This window comes from Oryctolagus cuniculus, chromosome 1, assembly GCF_051225735.1.
Source record: "Oryctolagus cuniculus isolate XC-2025 breed Fujian yellow rabbit chromosome 1, ASM5122573v1, whole genome shotgun sequence".
Classification (NCBI taxonomy): domain Eukaryota; kingdom Metazoa; phylum Chordata; class Mammalia; order Lagomorpha; family Leporidae; genus Oryctolagus; species Oryctolagus cuniculus.
Window position 1 is genome coordinate 29,637,626 of NC_142867.1, and position 19,661 is coordinate 29,657,286.

Here is a 19,661-nt window from a genome sequence, read left to right on the forward strand (position 1 = left end):
CATGAACACAATAATGAGGACCCTCTGCCCTTGTATGTCACTGCCAGAACTTGACAGATCCATTCTCTAATTCCAGTCAGAGAGATCTCCCTAATGATGATGAAGATGATCAAGATAGGCTAACTGGGTAGCAAGTACTTCACTTGTATCATCTCACTGTCTAGACCTTGAATGAAATAGAGTGTATCAGACGCATCACATTCTGGGGAAGCATGCCTCTTTCAAGGGCACTCGTGTCTGGAGAGACAAGTATATGGTGAGTTTCATACTGCAGGTGGCACTTAAATCGCTTGGAAGCTCCTTGTGTGACCCCCCCATGCCCACCCAGGGGAAGGTGCTGTCACCATCCCTATCTCACATAGGAAGACGTGCACATGTCACATGTTTATCTTATCTGAGGTCACACGGCTTGTGAAAGGGGTTGCCCACAGAGTCCAGGGCCCACAACCACTCATTGCTGCAATGCCTTCAGAAGCTCGCCATCGCGCCTACAGGGTGGGGAACACCCAGCCCACAGGCCTTAGAGACCCACAAAACCATTTAGTCTGGCCCCTCCCGGGCAACCACAGGCAGTACTCTATAGCAGGCGGATTTTGCAGTTGAGAATTTCACATGGCCCATAAACAATTTTTTTTTTTTGACAGGCAGAGTGGACAGTGAGAGAGAGACAGAGAGAAAGGTCTTCCTTTGCCGTTGGTTCACCCTCCAATGGCCGCCGTGGCCGGTGTGCTGCGGCCGGTGCATTGCACTGATCCGAAGCCAGGAGCCAGGTGCTTCTCCTGGTCTCCCATGCGGGTGCATGGCCCAAGGACTTGGGCCATCCTCCACTGCACTCCCTGGCCACAGCAGAGAGCTGGCCTGGAAGAGGGGCAACCGGGACAGAATCCGGCACCCTGACTGGGACTAGAACCCGGTGTGCCGGCGCCGCAAGGCGGAGGATTAGCCTATTGAGTCACGACGCCGGCTCAAACAATGTTATAAATATCCAAATGGCTCTTGGCAGGAGGAAGGCTCCCACCCCTGTTAGAATAAATCCCCAAGCCCCATCCTTCCACCCTCACCTCCAACCACTCTGCACACCAACTCACTGGGCTGCATTTGTTTCCTCCACTATCACCTTTCCTTCCTGCCCCTGGACCTTTACACATGCTATGCCCTCTGCAGGAAATATTTCCCACCCACACACTCTCACTCTCGCTTCATTTGCTCAGAGAGGCCCTCCTTGCCCCCACCCCTGCACCAGTTCCTAACACCTGAAGCATACCCTCCCCATCTCCTTTGTAATCTTATCACCATCTACCTCAACAAACAACTGCAGAATTATCTGTTACAGTTTTTGTGAGGTTCATACCAGTAGGCACTGTGCCTGTCTTATTGACAGGTACACTCCCAGGGCTGATTATAGTCTGGCTGACTATAGTGAATCCCAGAGGTATTCACTGAACAGGTGAAGGAGTCCACTATCTGCAAGGCATCACTGCACGGAGACACAGGAACCCATAAGCAAATGTCAGCCCAGAATACTGACAACCAAAATGACACAGGGCTTCCCCATGCTTAAAGATAGTGGTACTGCAATTTGACCAACCTGAGTTTGAATCCAGCTTCTACAGTTTATTAGCTGGGTGAGTTTCTCACTCTCTAAATTGCAGTTTCCTCATCTGTCGTATGAATGTAACATTTAGCTCTCTGTTGTTAAGATTAAAATGTTGGGGCCAGTGTTGTAGCATATCAGGTAAAGCCACTGCCTATGATGCCGGCATCCCATATGGGTGCCAGTTCTTGTCCTGGCTGTTCCACTTCCTATCCAGCTCCCTGCTAATGCACCTGGGAAAGCAGTGGAAGATGGCCCAAGTGTATAGGCTCCTGATACCCACGTGGGAGGCTCAGATGAAGCTCCTGGCTTTACCCTGGCCCAGTCCTGACCATTGCTGCCATTTAGGGAATAAATCTGCAGATGGATGATATTCTCTCTCTCTCTCTCTTTCTCTCTCTCTCCTCTCTTTTTCTCTCTCTCTTTCACATAAATAATTTTTTAAAAAAATAATTTAATGGGAGAACTTTAACCATGGTCTGGCCCACAGTAAGGCCCCAAAATGCTGTAGCTAATTTTAATGTTTTTATATGGCACTGCATTCTTCACAGAATGCTCTTAACCTCCAAAGGCAGCAGGTGGCTGGGTGTGGGGACATGGGCAGGCACATATGCTGCTGGAGGAAGGACAGAGGGAAATCTGACACGAGCTCCCAAAATGACAAAGGTCATACTCTCTGACCCAGCGATTCTATTTCCAGGAGTTTTACTCCAAGTGTGTCAAGTGGCTTATGCAACAGGGTTTTTAAACAGTGACAGATTGGAAATAACCTAAAAGCTCACCAACTGGTTGTGTCATCTAGGAGACCCATACCCTGAAATAGTACACAGCTCTAAGAAAGGAGAAAGTTCTTTGTGTACCAACTGAGTACACTCCAGGGGATGTTTTGAATGCAAAAACACAGAACTGGGTGTGTAATATGTTTCCATGCACATAAAAAGAAAAAAATTAAAGAGAGCAATGACATGTTTCATTGCGTGTGCATAAAGTATTGTTGAAAGGACGAAGCAGAAAATGACAGCACTGGCCTTCCCCAGGGCAGAGAGCCTTCTTGGGCTTTTTGAGTTTTTTACTGTTGTTGCTTGTTTAAAGATTTATTTTATTTATTTGAAAGCAGAGTTAGAGAAAGAGACTCTTCTAGCCACTGGTTCACTCCCCAAATGGCAGCAACAGTTGGGGCAGGGCTAGGCTGAAGCCAGGAGCCTGGAAGGCCATCTGGGTCTCCCACATGGGTGGCAGGGGCCCAAGCTCTTGGGCCATCTTCCCTGCTTTTCCAGGTACGTTAGCAGGGAGCTTCAGCAGCAGTGGAGCAGCCAGGACCTATGTGGGATGCTGGCATTGCAGGGGGAGGATTAACCTGCTGCACCACAATGCCAGCCTCACTTTTTTGAGTCATAAAACTTGATGGAGGGGCCGGCGCCGTGACTCACTTGGTTAATCCTCTGCCTGCAGCGCCGGCATCCCATATAGGTGCTGGGTTCTAGTCCTAGTTGCTCCTCTTCCAGTCCAGGTCTCTGCTGTGGCCCGGGAGGGCCCAGGTGCTCCTGCAGACCAGGAGGAAGCACCTGGTTCCTGGCTTCAGATCAGTGCAGCGCCAGCTGTAGCAGCCATTTGGGGGATGAACCAAAAGAAGGAAGACCTTTCTTTCTGTCTCTCTCACTGCCTGTAACTCTGTTAAATAATAAAAAAAAAAAAAAGCTTGATGGGCCCCTGCACCTATGTGGGAGACCCGGAAGAAGCCCCTGGTTCCTGGCTTTAGACGAGTGCAGCCATTGCAGCCAACTGAGGAGTGAACCATTGGATAGAAGACCTCTCTCTCTCTCTCTCTCTCCCTCTCCCTTTCCCTCTCCCTCTCCCTTTCTGCCTCTCCTCTCTCTGTGTAACTCTGACTTTGAAATAAATAAATAAATCTTTAAAAAAAATAAAACTTGAAAACACCTTAGTATCTACATTGGTTTCAGCCCCACCCCTTCCCAGATATACAAATTTTTTTTCAAAGATTTATTTTATTTATTTGAAAGACAGACTTACAGAGAGAGGTAGAGACAGAGAGAAAGGTCTTCCATCTGCTGGTTTACTCCCCAGATGGCCGCAATGGCGGAGCTGCGCTGATTGGAAGCTAGGAGCCAGGAGCTTCTTCCGGGTCTCCCACGTGGTTGCAGGAGCCCAGGGACTTGGGCCGTCTTCTACTGCTATCCCAGGCCGTAGGAGAGAGCTCAATCAGAAGAGGAGCAGCCGGGACTAGAACTGGCGCCCATATGGGATGCCAGCGCTTCAGGCCAGGGCATTAACCTGCTGCGCCACAGTGCTGGTCCTCCAGATATCCAAATTTGAGGATCCACAAATCCCATATATCAAATAATACAATATTTGTATGGAACCTGTGCCCATCGTCCAGTATACTTTACATCATCTCTAGGTTACTTATAAAGCCTGATGCAACATCAACGCTAGGTAAGTGACTTTTATATTGTATTATTCAGGAAATAATGACAAGGGGGAAAGATACATGTTCAGTAACGTTTTTAGTCCTTGGTTGGTTAGATCTGCCACTATGGAGGGTACACTCATTTAGATAAATAAATAAAGATAATATTGACTTCCCTGAGCCTCTCCCCACCAATTGAAAAAGGCAAAAAAAAAAAAAGTTATATGACGCTGTCCAATTTGTTCAGTCATTCAGCTGTAAGGAGATCAGGACTCAAATTTAACTTTTGAGGCCGGCGCCGCGGCTCACTAGGCTAATCCTCCGCCTAGCGGCGCCGGCACACCGGGTTCTAGTCCCGGTTGGGGCGCCGGATTCTGTCCCGGTTGCCCCTCTTCCAGGCCAGCCCTCTGCTGTGGCCAGGGAGTGCAGTGGAGGATGGCCCAGGTGCTTGGGCCCTGCACCCCATGGGAGACCAGGAGAAGCACCTGGTTCCTGGCTCCTGCCATCGGATCAGCGCGGTGCGCCGGCCGCAGCGCGCCGGCCACGGCGGCCATTGGAGGGTGAACCAACGGCAAAGGAAGACCTTTCTCTCTGTCTCTCTCTCTCACTGTCCACTCTGCCTGTCAAAAAAAAATAAAAAAAAAAAAATAAAAAAAAAATAAAAAAATTTAACTTTTGATCCCTAGTCGGTGCCCTATCAATTATAATTCATTCCTCTTTTGTTCATTCAACACAAATGTATTTATTCAGCACTAATTCCACAGAAGGAGCTCTCTCGAGCAAGGACACATGGGCTAGGAAATAAACATTAGTAGGAAAAAAAGGATAAAAGGAAGAACCAGGGATTTTCAAATCTATTTGCTTGTTTACTGCACATCACAAGCTGACCAAAGAGGCAGAGTGTGAACGTTCACAGTGAGTGAGGCTGGCACGTGTGCAGAGTGAGCCTGTCTTCCCAAGACAACACCTGTTTAGTTGAAAGGCGGCCCCTACTTCATCCAATCTTATTTTTGCCATCTAAGAGTACAAATTATTCAAAGAAAAGCCACAAATCCAGATCCTTCAGACTGTGAAATCACCTGATTTCTCAGTATTGACAACTAACTCATCAGACCCACCAGCCAACCCATGCTTTTGAGACCAGATACATAGCTGGTGATCTTTCTTTTGTCCCCTAACAGATAGGACCACCAGGCTTTGCAGCTCTTTTACACACAGCCTAACCCAGGTACAACTTAAGCCTCCACTCACAGCCTCTGTGGTCTGGGTTCTATTGACTAGCCAGTATATTAAGGGCTCGGCCTAGCTGATGATCACAATTATCTGATGACCATGATTATCTTTTAACACAGCAGCTATGCTTCCAGGCCCTATCCCAGGAGATGCACCCATGGGCACCTTAGAGAAACTGGACAGGAGGTTAGGCCCCCAAAAAAGCAGATTTTCAAAAGCAGCAGGTCCACTTTGTCAAATTCATTGCTTACCATAGCTAGAAGGGCCATTATAAATACTACTGCTGATTAGCTTAAGAGTAACAATCTCCTGTCAGAGGCTGGCCAGGATGGCCAGGATAGTGCCAAGCCTCTCTTTGCATCTGTCCTCCTAGTTTATCTCCAAGCTAAACCGATGAGTTAGGTTCTACTATTCCCACTTGGCAGATGAAGAAACTGAAGCCCTCAGGATTCCCTTGCCCGAAGACAGAAGACCATAGTGTAAGAGGTTCCAAGAGCCAAACCCTATGTGAAACTAAGGTCCTGAACACCACCGTGGGTACCGCACATACCGCACACCCCTTCCCTTCCTTGGCATCACCAGCAGCAGCCTCCCTCACACAGCCAGCGATCACACTGTCATTTACAGGAAGGAAGCTTCCTTTCTTTCTGGCACTCATCAAGTGAGCCGAAGTCAATGCCTTTTTTACTTGTTCGGTGTCTGACCAGCCCTAATCAAAGGGACGTTTTCTTTAAGCAAAGTCCTTGCCTATCTTGTTCACTGCTGTATTCTCACATTGAGCTCAGTGCTGGGCATACTCAATTCGTATTTTTAAATGATGGTATGAAAAAAATGACTTTCGAGTCTCCAAGAAAAGTGACCTTCTCATTTCTGAGGGACCAGAAAAATTCTCTTCACTGCTTACTGAGCTCAGGTTCATCTAAGCATGATTGTACATAGGTATGTGGGCCTGGCCCACATGGGCAAGGAATCCTGGGTCTGTTTGCCAGTCATGGAGCCTACAAGGCTGGCAGAGTAGTGGTGTAGGCTGCACAGGCCAGCATGCTTGATCAAGGACAAATCTTCACAACTCACTGCCCAAGGGATGGACACTGAGTCCTACAAACAAGAAAAGGCAAAGGGTAAAGTCTGGACTATGGTCAAAGGAACAACAGGAAGCATGAGGCAACTTTCTCAGGGCTCCGCTGGAAATCAAGTATAGACAGAGGAGTCTGGGAGTCCAAATGTGTGTACAGTAATAAATATTAATGCATACAGGATGCAAGCTCTATTTGCTGAATGCCCAGAAGACTCAGAACATTGACAACTTAATTTCACCTAGGAGTTATTATATCATCACATCACTGTGTCACTCAAATCACTGTATAATCACCAGAAAAACCCCCTGCTTTGGTACAAGTTAAGCAAAACCGTGGGAAACAACCACACTTCTTATTTACTCATTGGAAGTCCCACATTATGAGTCGAGTGTCTTGGAGTGCAAATCGTTTGGGTGTGGTCCAGAAACACCATCCGCAGTAAGCCTGCAGTGCCCACCCAATGATAAGCCAAAAAGTCTAGACACAGCCGGTAGCTAAGACTGACCATAATAAGAGCAATTACATTTCTCACGTCACATATATAAAACCGTAGTGGGTAAGATGGCAGTCAAAAGCTACTGTCTGGCAGCCAACCAGAATCTGAAGTGTGGGAAAATGTGCTCTAGATTAAAATAGGGTGCTTGTTAAAAATGAGCTTGACTCCCCTCTCATTGCATAAAGAAGATGAAAGGCTTTTTCATAGGAAAATGAGATGAAGGGAAAAGTATAGAGTCAGGTATACAGACCACTGAAAAGGGGAGCAGAAAACTGGGCGAGCAGGGGGCACAGAAAGGATAGGATAGACTCATGGAGGTCATGTGTCCCATTCAAGTCTGTTTAATGTAACTAAAAAAGTCCACCGCGTGCCAGGATCTGAGGAAAGAAAGGCAGGAATGGGCAAAGAACAAAGGAGTTGCCCCGAGGGAGCTCAGGGCCTCCAAGGAAATACCCGCAAGGACTACCAAAAACTCAACTGGATGTGAAGAGGGATGGCTGGGACAGCATTGAGACAGAAAGCTTAAACCACATTCTAGAGTTACAAGACAGAGCTAATGAAAGGGCAACCGAAAACTACGGGTTCTTCTTTTCCCTTGCTCAATATTCTGAAGAACATAAATACTGAAAATGGGAAAGGAAATTTAGAGAGGGGGGAAAGCAGGCTTTCATAGGTAAGAGCTTTCAAAGTTCAAGGTGTATGCAAGGTCTTCCCTGTGAAAGACCAGGATAGGTGAAAAGACCATGCTTTAACAAATGTCTGTGAGCACCTAATATCCTGGCCCCAAAGATGAGCCGGATATGGTGCCTCCTAACTATAAAAATCATTTTGGGGGTCTGTGCTGTGGTGTGGTGGGGGGTTAAACCCCTGCTTGCAGCACCAGCATCCCATATGGGCACCGGTTCAAGTCCCAGCTTCTCTACTTCTGACCCAGCTCCCTGCTAATGTGCCTGAGAAAGCAGCAGAGGCCCTTGGACCCATACCACCCACATGAGAGACCCAGATGAAGCTTCTGGCTCCTGGTTTTGGCCTGGCCAAGCCTTGGTAATTGCAGCCATTTGGGGAGTGAACCAGCAGATGGAAGATCTCTATCTCTCCTCTCTCTCTCTCTCTCTCTTTGAAATTCTGACTTTCAAATAAATATTTTTTAAAAAAATAATCATTTCAAAATGGGAATAGTGATTGGTCACAATTGTAGAATGACAGGCAGGTGAATAGGAGGAATACCAAATTCAATGCTGGCAAGGGCTAAGGCAGAGAGCATGACCTGGGTGAGAGAGCCAGTGGGGGCTCAATGAGGTGGAGTGAGATGGGATGCAAACTAAAGAGCATCCTCAATCTTCTTTCATCTTTAAGAAAAGCTGGAGACCTGATTTTACATGTCCATTCTTCCAACTTTTAAATACTGGGAAATTTTTTTTTCAAAACATGAGGCAAGCCCAGCATTGTATGTCTGATGTCAAAGTGTAGTCCATGGGTTGCTAGTTCCAGACCCTTACATTGTGCTTAGTGGAGAAAAGGGCAAAAGGAATGATGAGGAAATAGACTGAGGCTGCAGAGGTAGGCCTAAGATAAAATGAATACAGTCCTGGGAAAATCATTGAACCAATAAAATCAAACACCTATTATACCACTCCTGTGGCATGATATTCACCACCAACACAGCACTGTACAGTGTTTACAGCTCTCTGTCATGTTATCTTATTCGATCCCTCTCACAACCCTAAAAGGCAGACATTGTTTCTGTATCAGAACATTTAAGCAACTGGCCTGTGGTCTCAACCATGGAGGGACAATGGAAATCAAGGCTGGGACTTCTGGTTATCCAGATTCTCCAAGAGAACTCTAAGCTATCTTCATGACCTCTCCATTACTTACTTACAGCAATTCCCCCTATATCTGGGATATGTTCCAATAATACCAGTCATGCCTGAAACTACCGATAGTACTGAACTCTACATATACCATGTCTTTTCCTATCCACACAGGTCAATGTCAAGTTTAATTTATAAATTAGGCACAAGAATAAATGAATAATAGCAGAATAGAGCGATTACAACAATATACTGTAATAAAAATCTGCACTTTAAGGACATTACTAAGTAAAATTAGAGTTACTAGAATACCAAGACAGTCAATCTAATACCCAAAACAGCTACCCGGTGACTAATGAGTGGGTAGCATATATAGCATGGATACTCTGGACAAATGACTGACTCATGTACTGGGGGGATGGAATCAGATGGCATGAGATTTCATCATGCTACCCAGATGGTATGCAATTTAAAATTTACCAAGTGTTCATGTCTAGAATTTCTTATTTAGTATTTGTAGACTGCACTTGAACATAGATCACAGAAACCATAGATAAGACAAATATGCTATATATAGAGATTCCTGGGCCCTCCTCTGGTGCTTCTGATACATTAGGCCCTTCTAGACATCTTCCAGGTAATTCTGAGGTACAACACTGATCTAGACCAATGTCCTCACCCAGGGGTGACTTTGCCCCCAGAAGATATTTTTGGCAGTCATTACTAATGGGGCGAGGGGAGTAGAGGAAGCTGGGAGGGGGGGCCTCTGGTGAGTAGAGACCAGGGACACTGTTATACACCCCCACAGTGGGCAAGACAGCCCCAGCACAAAGAAGCTGAACCCAAAATGTCAACAGGGCCAAGGCTGAGGAACTGTAAGACTCCAGTGCCTGGGAACTCACACTGCGATCTGAGACTCAGTATGATGGTCGTCACCTGACAGTTCGCCAGAGATGGAGGCCCAGCCCAGATCCACTGAACAGAGCTTGTGAAAGAACCAGATCCCTTGGTGACCCCTGCTTCTCCGAGCAGCTTGGCTCTGCTCTACGCTTCTCCGGCCACCACAGAAATGTTAGGACAGAAAGGACTCTCAGTGGCAGGCCAGACTCACTGTTGTGTAGGTAGTTGGGAAAACAGGTCCAGAGTAACCAAGCGACTTGTCCCTGGTAACACAGCTTGTCACGATACAGCTGAGACCACATTCCCAACCTCAATTCCCCAGACCTGTGTGGTCTCCTAGGTTCCAGTTAGGATAAAACGTGGGCTTATTCAACCCCTCTGCCTCTCTGCGAAAGCACTACTGATGTTTGGGAGTGGGAAGGTGTCACAAAGGCTTTTTGGAGATCTGAAAGGAATCTGATGTCTTGAACAATTAAAAAAAAAAAAAAAGATCTCCAACCCCACAGGGGATTACGGTGTCTGCCCACTAATTCTGCCTCTAGATACTAGGTAAGGAAAATACAGTGGCGTCCGGCAGCCAGCATGATGAAGCAGAGTTCTCCAAAAAGAGAGCAGCAAGCAGTGCGGTCTCCCCAAGACAGCTGGGGAATGAGGCCAGAACCAGCTCTGACACAGAGCTGCAAATTACACAGGGACGTAAAAGGGTTTGTGCAGAGATTTACCCTGCCGGGGTCACAAGCAGGTTGTGACAGGGCTTGAGGTGGCTCATTTCAGACCATTACAGACACACATCGCAGCCAACTTCTGCACCATTGTCCTTGGGAAGAAGATTTAAAAAAAAAAAAATAAAGAATTCTCCCAGTCTTCTCCCAGGCTCTCCTGAGGCTGCCACACTCCCCTGTTCTGAACCAGCCACAGGAGGCCAACGTGGTCCCTGAAGCCTTCTCCTTGCTGGAAACGCAACTGCTGTCAGAGATGGCTTCAACAAAACCCAGGATGTGGTCTGTCAAAAGGAACCAGCAAAGCTGGAGGAGGTTCTGTGCCCAAGTTAAAGTAAGGAGAGAAGCAAGAAACGGGAGGAGTAGCTCACCTCTGGCACCCAAAAAAGTGAAACTTAAACACTGAAGTATGCAAGAGAGAAACTGCACCGACATCTCACAACTGAGAAGAGGGGAGGAGACCGAATACAGGAGCAAATATGGAGTTTCATGTAGTACAGAATCATACGCAATGTATATGGTACAAAGCGTTAAGATAGGTTGTTTGGACAGTGGGAGGAGTGGACTTTTACCAGATCTTCCCATAGGCCTTAGTCAAAAGAGGAAGAAAGAGAGGGATTGGGTGAGTCCCACCATTCTCCAAATCCCTTCTGGGTTTACTCACTTCACTGGGTAGCTCTCCTGAGGCTGACAGGGCCAGCTGACCCCGGCTGTGAGTCTCTGCTTTTTAATGAAGCCAGGACATAATAGTGTCATTTATTATCCTACTACAGAAATGTAATACTTTACAAAGGATGGGAGGGAAGGCAAAGAGTGTTCTCTACACATTTGAAAAATACATAAAAGCCTCTAAAATCCCAGAATACGTTACAGCTGGAAACATAGCCAGTTTAAAAAAAAAAAAAAAGCCAGCTTAAATTTAATAGACCGTTTAAATTCCTACTTGATGGTAATTAGAGAGCAAGCAGTATTTCTTTAAACGCTGCTAGACAGAACTTAATCCAATTTAGGTAATCACTAACCTTTACTTTTTTCCTCTCTCCCTCCCCTAAATGAAATCCAAGGTTGATCTACAAAGGCCATAAATTGGCAAAGCATAAGAAAAGAATATTTAAAGAGACAGAGATTGGGTGACTGCTGCCTCAAAGGGCCAAGTCCAATTAAAACGGGAACAGGTCTCACAGACTCCCTAATTTATATTGATTGTAAACCAGAGAAGGCCCCCTGAGGGAGGGGAGCTACTGACTTCCCTCCTTTTCCCCTCTGGGAAGCCTTTGACATGACAGGTTTCCCCTCCCAAGCCAGAGCTACCCATTCTCTACATTCACAATACACCCAGGTCTGGACTGTCTTCTTCCTGGGAGGAACTACTATCAGAACTAGCCAGACTGTCCCTCCAGTCTCCATTGTTCATCCATCTCCTGTCTCTTCATTCTAGAGTCCCTGCATGCTCTGGCATTGACTTCTGATCCAGAAACTTCCATAGGAGCTGTTAGGACCTTCCAGAGAACTTGGGACCTTGGGTTCTTCATAGAAGGCCTTCAAAAGTAGACATCAAAATGTCCAGGGAAGGGTAGACATCGTGACACAGAAAGTTAAGCTCCTAGCATCCTGTATCAGGGCACTGAGTCAGTCCCACCCTCTCCAATTCCAATCCATCTTCCTGCTGATGTGCCTGGGAAGGTAGCAGATAATGCCCCTAGTACTTGTGTCCCTGCCACCCACATGGGAGGCCTGGAGGAAATTCCTGGCTCCTGGCTTCCCAGCTCTAGCTGTTGCAGGCATTTGAGCAGTGCACCAGTAGTTGGAAGAGTTCTTGTTCTCTTTCTCTCTCCCTCTGTTTCTCTGCCTTTCAAATAAATAAATCTTTAAGAAAAAAAAAAAAAAGCTTTGAAAAAATGTACAGGAAAGAACCAAGGATGTAAGTTTATGACTGTGTGACACTGGGAAAGGACAAACCTCTCTGATCCTCTGTTTTCTCATTTTAAAATACAGAAATAATATCTTCCTTCCCAGATTGCTGAGAGTACCATCACCATAGCTATACCTGGCTCTCAGCAGTTGTCCAATAATAAGTAAATAAGTTGGCTCATTTGTTCCAGCTGTGCAAGTTTCAGAGTAAAGCTAGGATCCACAGGCTCTGCCAAAAATGTGAATTAAATCAAGTTCACCTCTGATGCCCTCTCATTGCTAAGCATCTTCTACACCTCTAGCCTCCTTCTTGCTTTCCCTATAAAACAGCACTTTCTACTAATCAGGGTATAATGCTCTGTATTGCCAAATCCCCAACCCCAAGTCCTGTACAAAATCCACAAAATATTTTACTTCCGAATTTCAGCAACTGAACTATTCATTCACACTAACTTGATAACAAATAACCATTTCTGTGGTATTGTCTAAACTTAGCATGTATTTACACTTTGTACACAGTCAGGCAACTCCATGACAGATACCTTAGGAATCTTTTGGATAGACTTAGGGGCCATTTTTTAGATCAATCCTGCATTGGTGTAGTTCTGCAAAAAGGATTAGAAGGAAAAAGATATTCAAGAAAGATTTCCACATATTTTACTTCGTTAAGGGCAGTAGAAAAGAAATGACCACAGGCAAATAGACACATGCACTCCTACAAATCATTAGGATACAAAGATCTGAAGGAGGGAAAAAAAGGGTGGGGAGAATCCACAAAGTGCTTACTGAGTTTCGTCTTCTCCAAATAAATGGCTTTAATGTTGAACATACATCAAGTAAATGGGCAAGCTGAAGTGTGGACTACCAGCAGATTTTCAGATAGTCAGTGTAACAGTGTTTGAAAGACAAGATTAAATTTTTTTCAATCATTGATTCACATTTCCTGACATAAAAAGGAGGCCACCAATTTAATCACTAATTAAATCAACAATTGAGGAGAGCCGAGGAACAAATCTGGAATCCATTCTCAGCTGAATCCCTGGATGTGCGTAGCCTTAGACAGAAGAATGAGAATTCTCTAAGCCTCACTGGTGTCACCTGAATGATGAGGACATCATGGCACCTGCATCAGTGTTAGGATTCCGCATATAATGCTATCCAAGTCTCTAAAGGCAGAGTTTAAAACATCACAGGACCTCAAGAGGGGTTTGCACTTCTCCCTCCCCTCTTTTTTTTTTTTTTTTTAACACACATTACTGAAATCGCACCCACGGAAACAAATACCTGCCCACAGCCAGCCCTTCTGCACCAGAACAAAATGAGTTCCCACTGGTGAGAAACAAGCCAGTCTAAATGAAGCTGGGAGAGATAAGCCAATCTGGTTTTCTTAATTTATACCCTAAAGGTTCCAGCTGTTAGAAGCATCAATAAAACACTGAAAGAACAATGGCTGGTGATGAAAAACAAGACAACTTTGTGGATTGACCAAGCCTGGCTTCCTTCTTCTGCCAACCCTGCTTCCACAGAAGCAGCTCGGAACTGCTTCCTTGACTGGATTCCAGGGCTCTGCGCTGCACCCGGAGCAGACCAGCCAAGGTCGGCACAGAGCAGCATGGCAATCTTCCTCCCTCCCCACCAGGCGCTAAATTTCAAATGCTACTCAAAGAGTTTCTGCAAGCTCCGTTCCCCTTCCTGACTCGCCAGCTGCTTCGTGCTCTCAGTAGCAGCGCCTTGCACCCAAAGAGCCATTTACCGCAGCTCAGCGCTATGACATTTAGCCCTATGCAGGGCAATAAAATGTCATCGCTGCGACCCCGCGGAGGTCAGGACCACCAAAAGGAGGTCAAAAAACTGCAACCTCCGAGGCTTGCTCAGCAAGCGTCCTGGTGGGAGCCGGGGCAGGATAGAGTCAATCCGCAGGGGGCCCTGACTTGGTCCTTAGCTTGGGTTGTCTGAATTTGCCCATATCCTCTGGGCAACACATCAAGCCCGCCCAGGCAGAGATGTCCGGAGACTCCAGCCAGAGCTTTTCGCATGCGGGTTCCCGGAGCAGACTGGTGTGCAGCTGAGCTGCTGAGCCTTAGCTTTCCGTCCTGTGGGGCGCATCGCAGGACTGTAATTGAAACCTTGCACACCGCAGGCTCGCAGTGGCGTCTATAAATACTCGCCGCCTTTCTGCTGACAAACAAAGCGCCGTCTCCCGGCACCACGGGGAAGAGGCTGTGGCGGCTTGCGATCGAGGACTGGGGGTGGGCACAGCCTGGGGAAACCCGTCTCGCCAACCAGGGAGGCACCCCCCGGGCTATTCCTGAAGCACGATTCACTAGGCAAACAGCTTGGCGCGCACCGCCGGCAGCAGCCCCTAGAGAAAGGATCGGAGGGGGGTGGAGGAGAGCTGCAAGGAATGGTCCGAGCCGCCCACGTGGGGCTCCAGAGCGCCCCCTGCGCGTGATGAGCCTGCCGCGCACAGTAGGCGCGCAGAGGAAGCCTCTCCAAGCTAACGCGGCCGCGAAAGATAAAGTGGAAAGGCGATCTCGTGGACGCCCATGAGAGATGTCTGAGGGTTTCCTCGTGACCTGTCCCTGCGGGGGTCTCCTCGAGCTGCGCCCTGGCCCTCCCTAGCCTGCGGAGCGTGCGCGTCCAGCGGCGCACGGGACCAAGCGGCTTCCTCTCTTCTCCTCTCCCACACCTCCGTTCACAAACTACGAAACAGCCAGGAAAAGGCTGTTTCAGGATGCCACTCTTGCCCAGAGAGGAGAAAAACAAAAAGCAAATATGATCTGCAGCATCCTCCTCCCCACCCACACGGATCGCTCGCCCACCGTGAACCGCCCACTGAGCGCGCGACCAGTCCCGCAGCCAGCCCACACCGTGGTCCCGCTCGCCAGCCTGCAGAGTCCGATCCTTAACCAGGATGCGGGATCCCCACCAAGCTGCCTCCCCCACCCCCTGATAGGACGCTTTCCGCAGCCACCACCGCCAACAACCCCCGTGCTCTCCAGATAGTTCGGAGCGATTTGTTTCTCAGTCCCGTGAGTTCGGGCCCTCCCGGGGATTCCCCCACTCACCCCGGTGGGGTCTCCGGCGTGAGTCACCCCGTGGCATGCACACCGGGCGCTCGCCTCCGTCCCACACTCCGCGCGCCCGGGAAAAAGTTTCCAGTCTTACTGAGAAAGTTTTCTGACCACAGAGAAACGAGCGACCTCCAGGAGGGGCTGTGGCCACTGCGCTCTCCCCCGCCCCCTTCTCCCAGCTCTGCCTGCCACGGGGTCCGGTCCAGCCTCAGTGCCTTTCCGGCGAGAGCCTGCAGACGCGACGGGCGCGGAGCTCCTAGAGGCCGGCTGGTGACACGTTTCCCTCCTCTCTCTCTCGACTCGCGGCCTCCTCCCCGCCCCCTCCCGCCTTTCCTGTCCCGTGCACTTAGCTGTAGTTTCTCCCCAAGGGTCCTCACCATCTTTCATCCCATTCTCCTCCGCCCCTGCAGCTGGGGCGAGGGGGAGAGGGCCTCTGCACTTAACATCGAGGGCAACAATTTGAGGAAATCCTAGCTCTTTGACTTAAAAAGTCGGGGAGGATGCAGCAGGTCAAGAGAGCTTGGTGCTGCGTTTGTCTCACCAGAGAGGAGATCTGACCCCCAAGATGGGAAACTCTGCCAAGAAGCCAAGAGCTGATTCTGCATCTCTGTAAAGGAGCTGGGCCGGGCAGAGTAAAGGTCTAGAGCCGGGAGTTTGTTTCTTGGTCGTGTGCTTTTTTTCTGGTAAGAAACAATCCCCAGACCAATTCCAGAAGGTGTTTTAAGTGTGTTCATAGAAATGTAATTCAAGTGAACTCTATGTCTGCCTCAGATTTGCAAAATTCTTTGAAGTGCCCAACTTCTGTTTCGGACTGCAGCTTTAATGAATTGGAGGGTCCTTCAAAGTTTGAAACCACAAAAAACCAACCAATCCAAACATGAAAAACAATGTAAAAGTATTTTCAAAACTTTTTTTTTTTTTTTTGGCAGGTGTTGAGAATTTGATGCAGCTGTTTGCAAGACTCGCTGGCTTGCATAATTTCACCCTATGGCTGAGCAGGAAATCATTTTAAAAGGCTGCCCGATCACATATCACACATAGGCTTGGAAACCACAGTGACATTTGTTGAAGAAAAATATGTACAAGGCACTTGAAAAGTATGTGGAAAGTGGAATTAAATGGTAAATGAAAATCCATACATACGAGGGATCTTCAAAAAATTTGTGGAAATGAGTATTATGAAAAAACTATGGATGGATTTTATCCTTTTTTGCACTAAAATATACATATCTTTTAATTCTACTTTCCACGAACTTTTGAAAGTACCAAGTATGTGTCAAAACAAAGCATAACCATGACCTTACAAAACTTATGTTGTTGCTGAGGTGGGGTTGATGGCACCACGGGTGTCTCACTTGTCCCCTGCCATTAGATAAAAGGAAAGGATTCCCAACAGAAACCCCAGGAGAGGAAAGGCCTTTAAATGTCGTCCCAGGAATCACAGACCAGGAAAGGGACAGGCCACGGGCCTGGGGAAGAAAAGCTTGAGGTCTCCAAAGCATCTGCTCCAGAGCTTAAAGACCAAAGCCAGGAGCCGGAGACAACCTCTTCCTCTTCCTAGAATGCAGCACTGGCCAGGTTACTTAGCTTCACTGAGCGTCATTTACGCCTGTGCGGATGGGGGTACAAGCGGCTCTCAGAGCTGCTATGAGGATTTAATGAATTCAAAAAGAGAAAGCGTCTAGATTCCCTGCTGAGATTCCAAAGATGCCCAGCTATTACCATCCTTAGGCCTGGGACATGAAAAAGGAGCCAGTACTACAGAGCTGTAGAGAGATGGATTTGGGAGCATTTAGTCTAACCTCTCATCTTCCAATCTGTGTGCTATGAGGCCTACCTTATTCTATTTAAAATCGCAATTCTGTCCTCCTTCAACCCCTCATTCAACTATATTTTTTTCCTATAATGTCTATCACCTTGGTACATAGTACATGATTGATTTTTTAAAAATTCTCTCTCTCTCTCTCTCTCTCTCTCTCTCTCTCTCTCTTTCTTCCTCCTACATCCAGGCTAGAACATCATCCCTACAAATGCACAATCATTTGTTTTGTTCACTGATGTTACCCAAGTTCCTAAAACAGTGTCAGACACATAGTATGTACCCACTAAGTAAAACACAAATGAATTCATTTAGCAGAGGTGGCACTGACTGCCTATGGGGGGACAGAGTATTGTTTGCAGTAAGAAAAAAAATTAATCTTCAGGCCTGTCCAAGGATGGAAGTGTTCCCTCCAGAAGAAGTGGGCTCCTGGGGGTAAAGTGAGGTATTCACACTGTGGGAGGATGAGCATCCCAGCTTGCTGGGGATGCCCTAGAAGATATTCAAGGACTAGAAGGGAGTTTAAAGAGGTGACAGTCTTTTCTAACCCTGAGAGTTGCTCATTTTATAAGCAAACTGTTCTTTTTTCTTTTTTTCTTTTTTTATTTTTATTTTTTTTGACAGGCAGAGTGGACAGTGAGAGAGAGAGACAGACAGAAAGGTCTTCCTTTGCTGTTGGTTCACCCTCCAATGGCCACTGCGCTGCAGCCAGTGCACCACACTGATGGCTGATCCAAAGCCAGGAGCCAGGTGCTTCTCCTGGTCTCCCATGTGGGTGCAGGGCCCAAGGACTTGGGCCATCCTCCACTGCACTCCCTGGCCACAGCAGAGAGCTGGCCTGGAAGAGGGGCAACCAGGACAGAATCCGGCGCCCCGACTAGGACTAGAACCCGGTGTGCCGGCGCCGCAGGTGGAGAATTAGCCTATTGAGCCGCGCCGCCGGCCACAAACTGTTCTTAAAAAGAGTGGTAGCCAATATTTTCATGTACATATTAATAGCATGTATTAAAAAAACAGAATGTATTATACTTAACACTAAACGAATTTTAACCAGAATTCTGCTAATGGAATGAACATTGCCTTTTCTTACTAAGAAACAGAATTTTGTAAGGAGAAATCAGAACAAATCATTCTAGTGAAACATTGCCTTATGCAGGAGGAAACTCTAAGTGTCTACCATAAAACTTCCAGGCGCACTGCCTCTGAAATGGAGATTGGCCCAATCTAGCCCCTACTGACAGCATAGCCGTTGGGCAGCCGTTTCAGGGATAAGAATAGGCACCTGACCCAGGTGAAGCCAATTTATATATTTGTCCTGGGACACTGGCCGCAAAGGTGCTTTGGGGCAGATTCCATTTCAAGAATGTGAACACGCCCACACGTGTACTCACACACTCACACACACACACACACACACACACACACGAGTATGCAGAATAGAAGCTAAAATGACTTTTGCTCTGACTTTGAACTCTGGATTCTAGAAGCTGCAGAATGCCTATGGTCCAGTTGGATATACACTGTTATAATGCCACAGTGTCAACATTTTTCTGAATTACTTGTCAAAATTTAAAAATAAGAAAACAGGACTTGTGTTGTGTCATAGCAAGTAAAGCTGCCACCTATGACCCTAGCATCCCATATGGACACCGATTCAAGTCCCAGCTGCTCCACTTCCAATCCAGCTCCCTGCTAATGGCCTGGGAAAGGAGGGGGAGACAGCACAAGTACTTGAGCTCTGCCACCCATGTGGGAGACCTGGGAGAAACTCCAAGCTCCTAGCTTCAGTCTGGCCCAGCCCAGGCCATTGCAGCCACCAGAGGAGTGAACCAGAGGATGGAAGACCTCTCCCTCTCTCTCTGTGGCTCTGACTTTCAAATAAACAAACAAATCTTTTAAAAACTAAGAAGACATGTAAAACAATATGGATTTTCAACTTGCCTTGAAAAATCTGGAAGAGTTGGCCTAATTTTTCCTACAGGCTGGTAGGGCCAAGTTGGCTGCCTCTTTAGTGCTTTTCTCCCTTTTAGAGAGTACACACGCAGTTTCCAGCTTGCCACAATCCCAGCCACTCCCTCCTTCTCTTGTTTCTGGCCTGCTTCACCCGTTTCCCTGCCACTCCCGATGTGGCTAGAGAGGGGTGCTGGTGGTAGTTAGGAGGGGCCAGAGCTATGAGCAAGCAGAAATGATGCAACAGGATGACATGGGTTCAGACCACTTTTCCCCTAGCGGGAGAAATCATTTTTCAAACCACAGAATCTGAATCCTGCTGAGGTAAAGGAAGCTATGGGGTTGACAGAGAGGGAAGAAGTCAATAAGCCAGGGAGAAGCAGAGGAGCCAGCGTGGAGTTGCACTGGGGTCAGAACCACCTTTCAGTTCCTGTTCTGCCAGAAGCCTGATGTCTACTTTCCTGCGTTCCCAAGACAATGCCTGCCCACCCCATCCCCATTACTCACTTCTATCATCAAATTGCTTCATCAGACCAAGTTCAGGAAGGATTAAGTGACTGTCCAACGTTATACACAGGCAAGAAAGGACAAGGCAGGGATTTCTGATATGAATTCAGTGCTCTTTTATACTATGCTCTTCCTTG

At 47.3% G+C, this 19,661-nt stretch overlaps 1 protein-coding gene across 19 annotated transcripts in view; it reads right to left on the minus strand.

The window, feature by feature from the left end:
* Positions 1–19,661, minus strand: part of PRR5L (proline rich 5 like) — a 199,814-nt gene that overhangs the window by 102,942 nt on the left and 77,211 nt on the right. For 5 of the 19 annotated variants that reach the window (XR_016217736.1, XM_070071456.2, XM_089309574.1 and 2 more), the window contains exon 1: positions 15,243–15,547. The exons of 9 other annotated variants lie outside the window; for them this stretch is intronic. The gene's annotated coding sequence lies outside the window, so the exon portion shown is untranslated. Of the gene's footprint in view, positions 1–15,242; positions 15,566–15,625; positions 15,788–19,661 lie in introns of those variants that run through there. 5 more of the 19 variants (XR_016217735.1, XM_070071463.2, XM_051852386.3 and 2 more) reach the window with 3 other exon arrangements.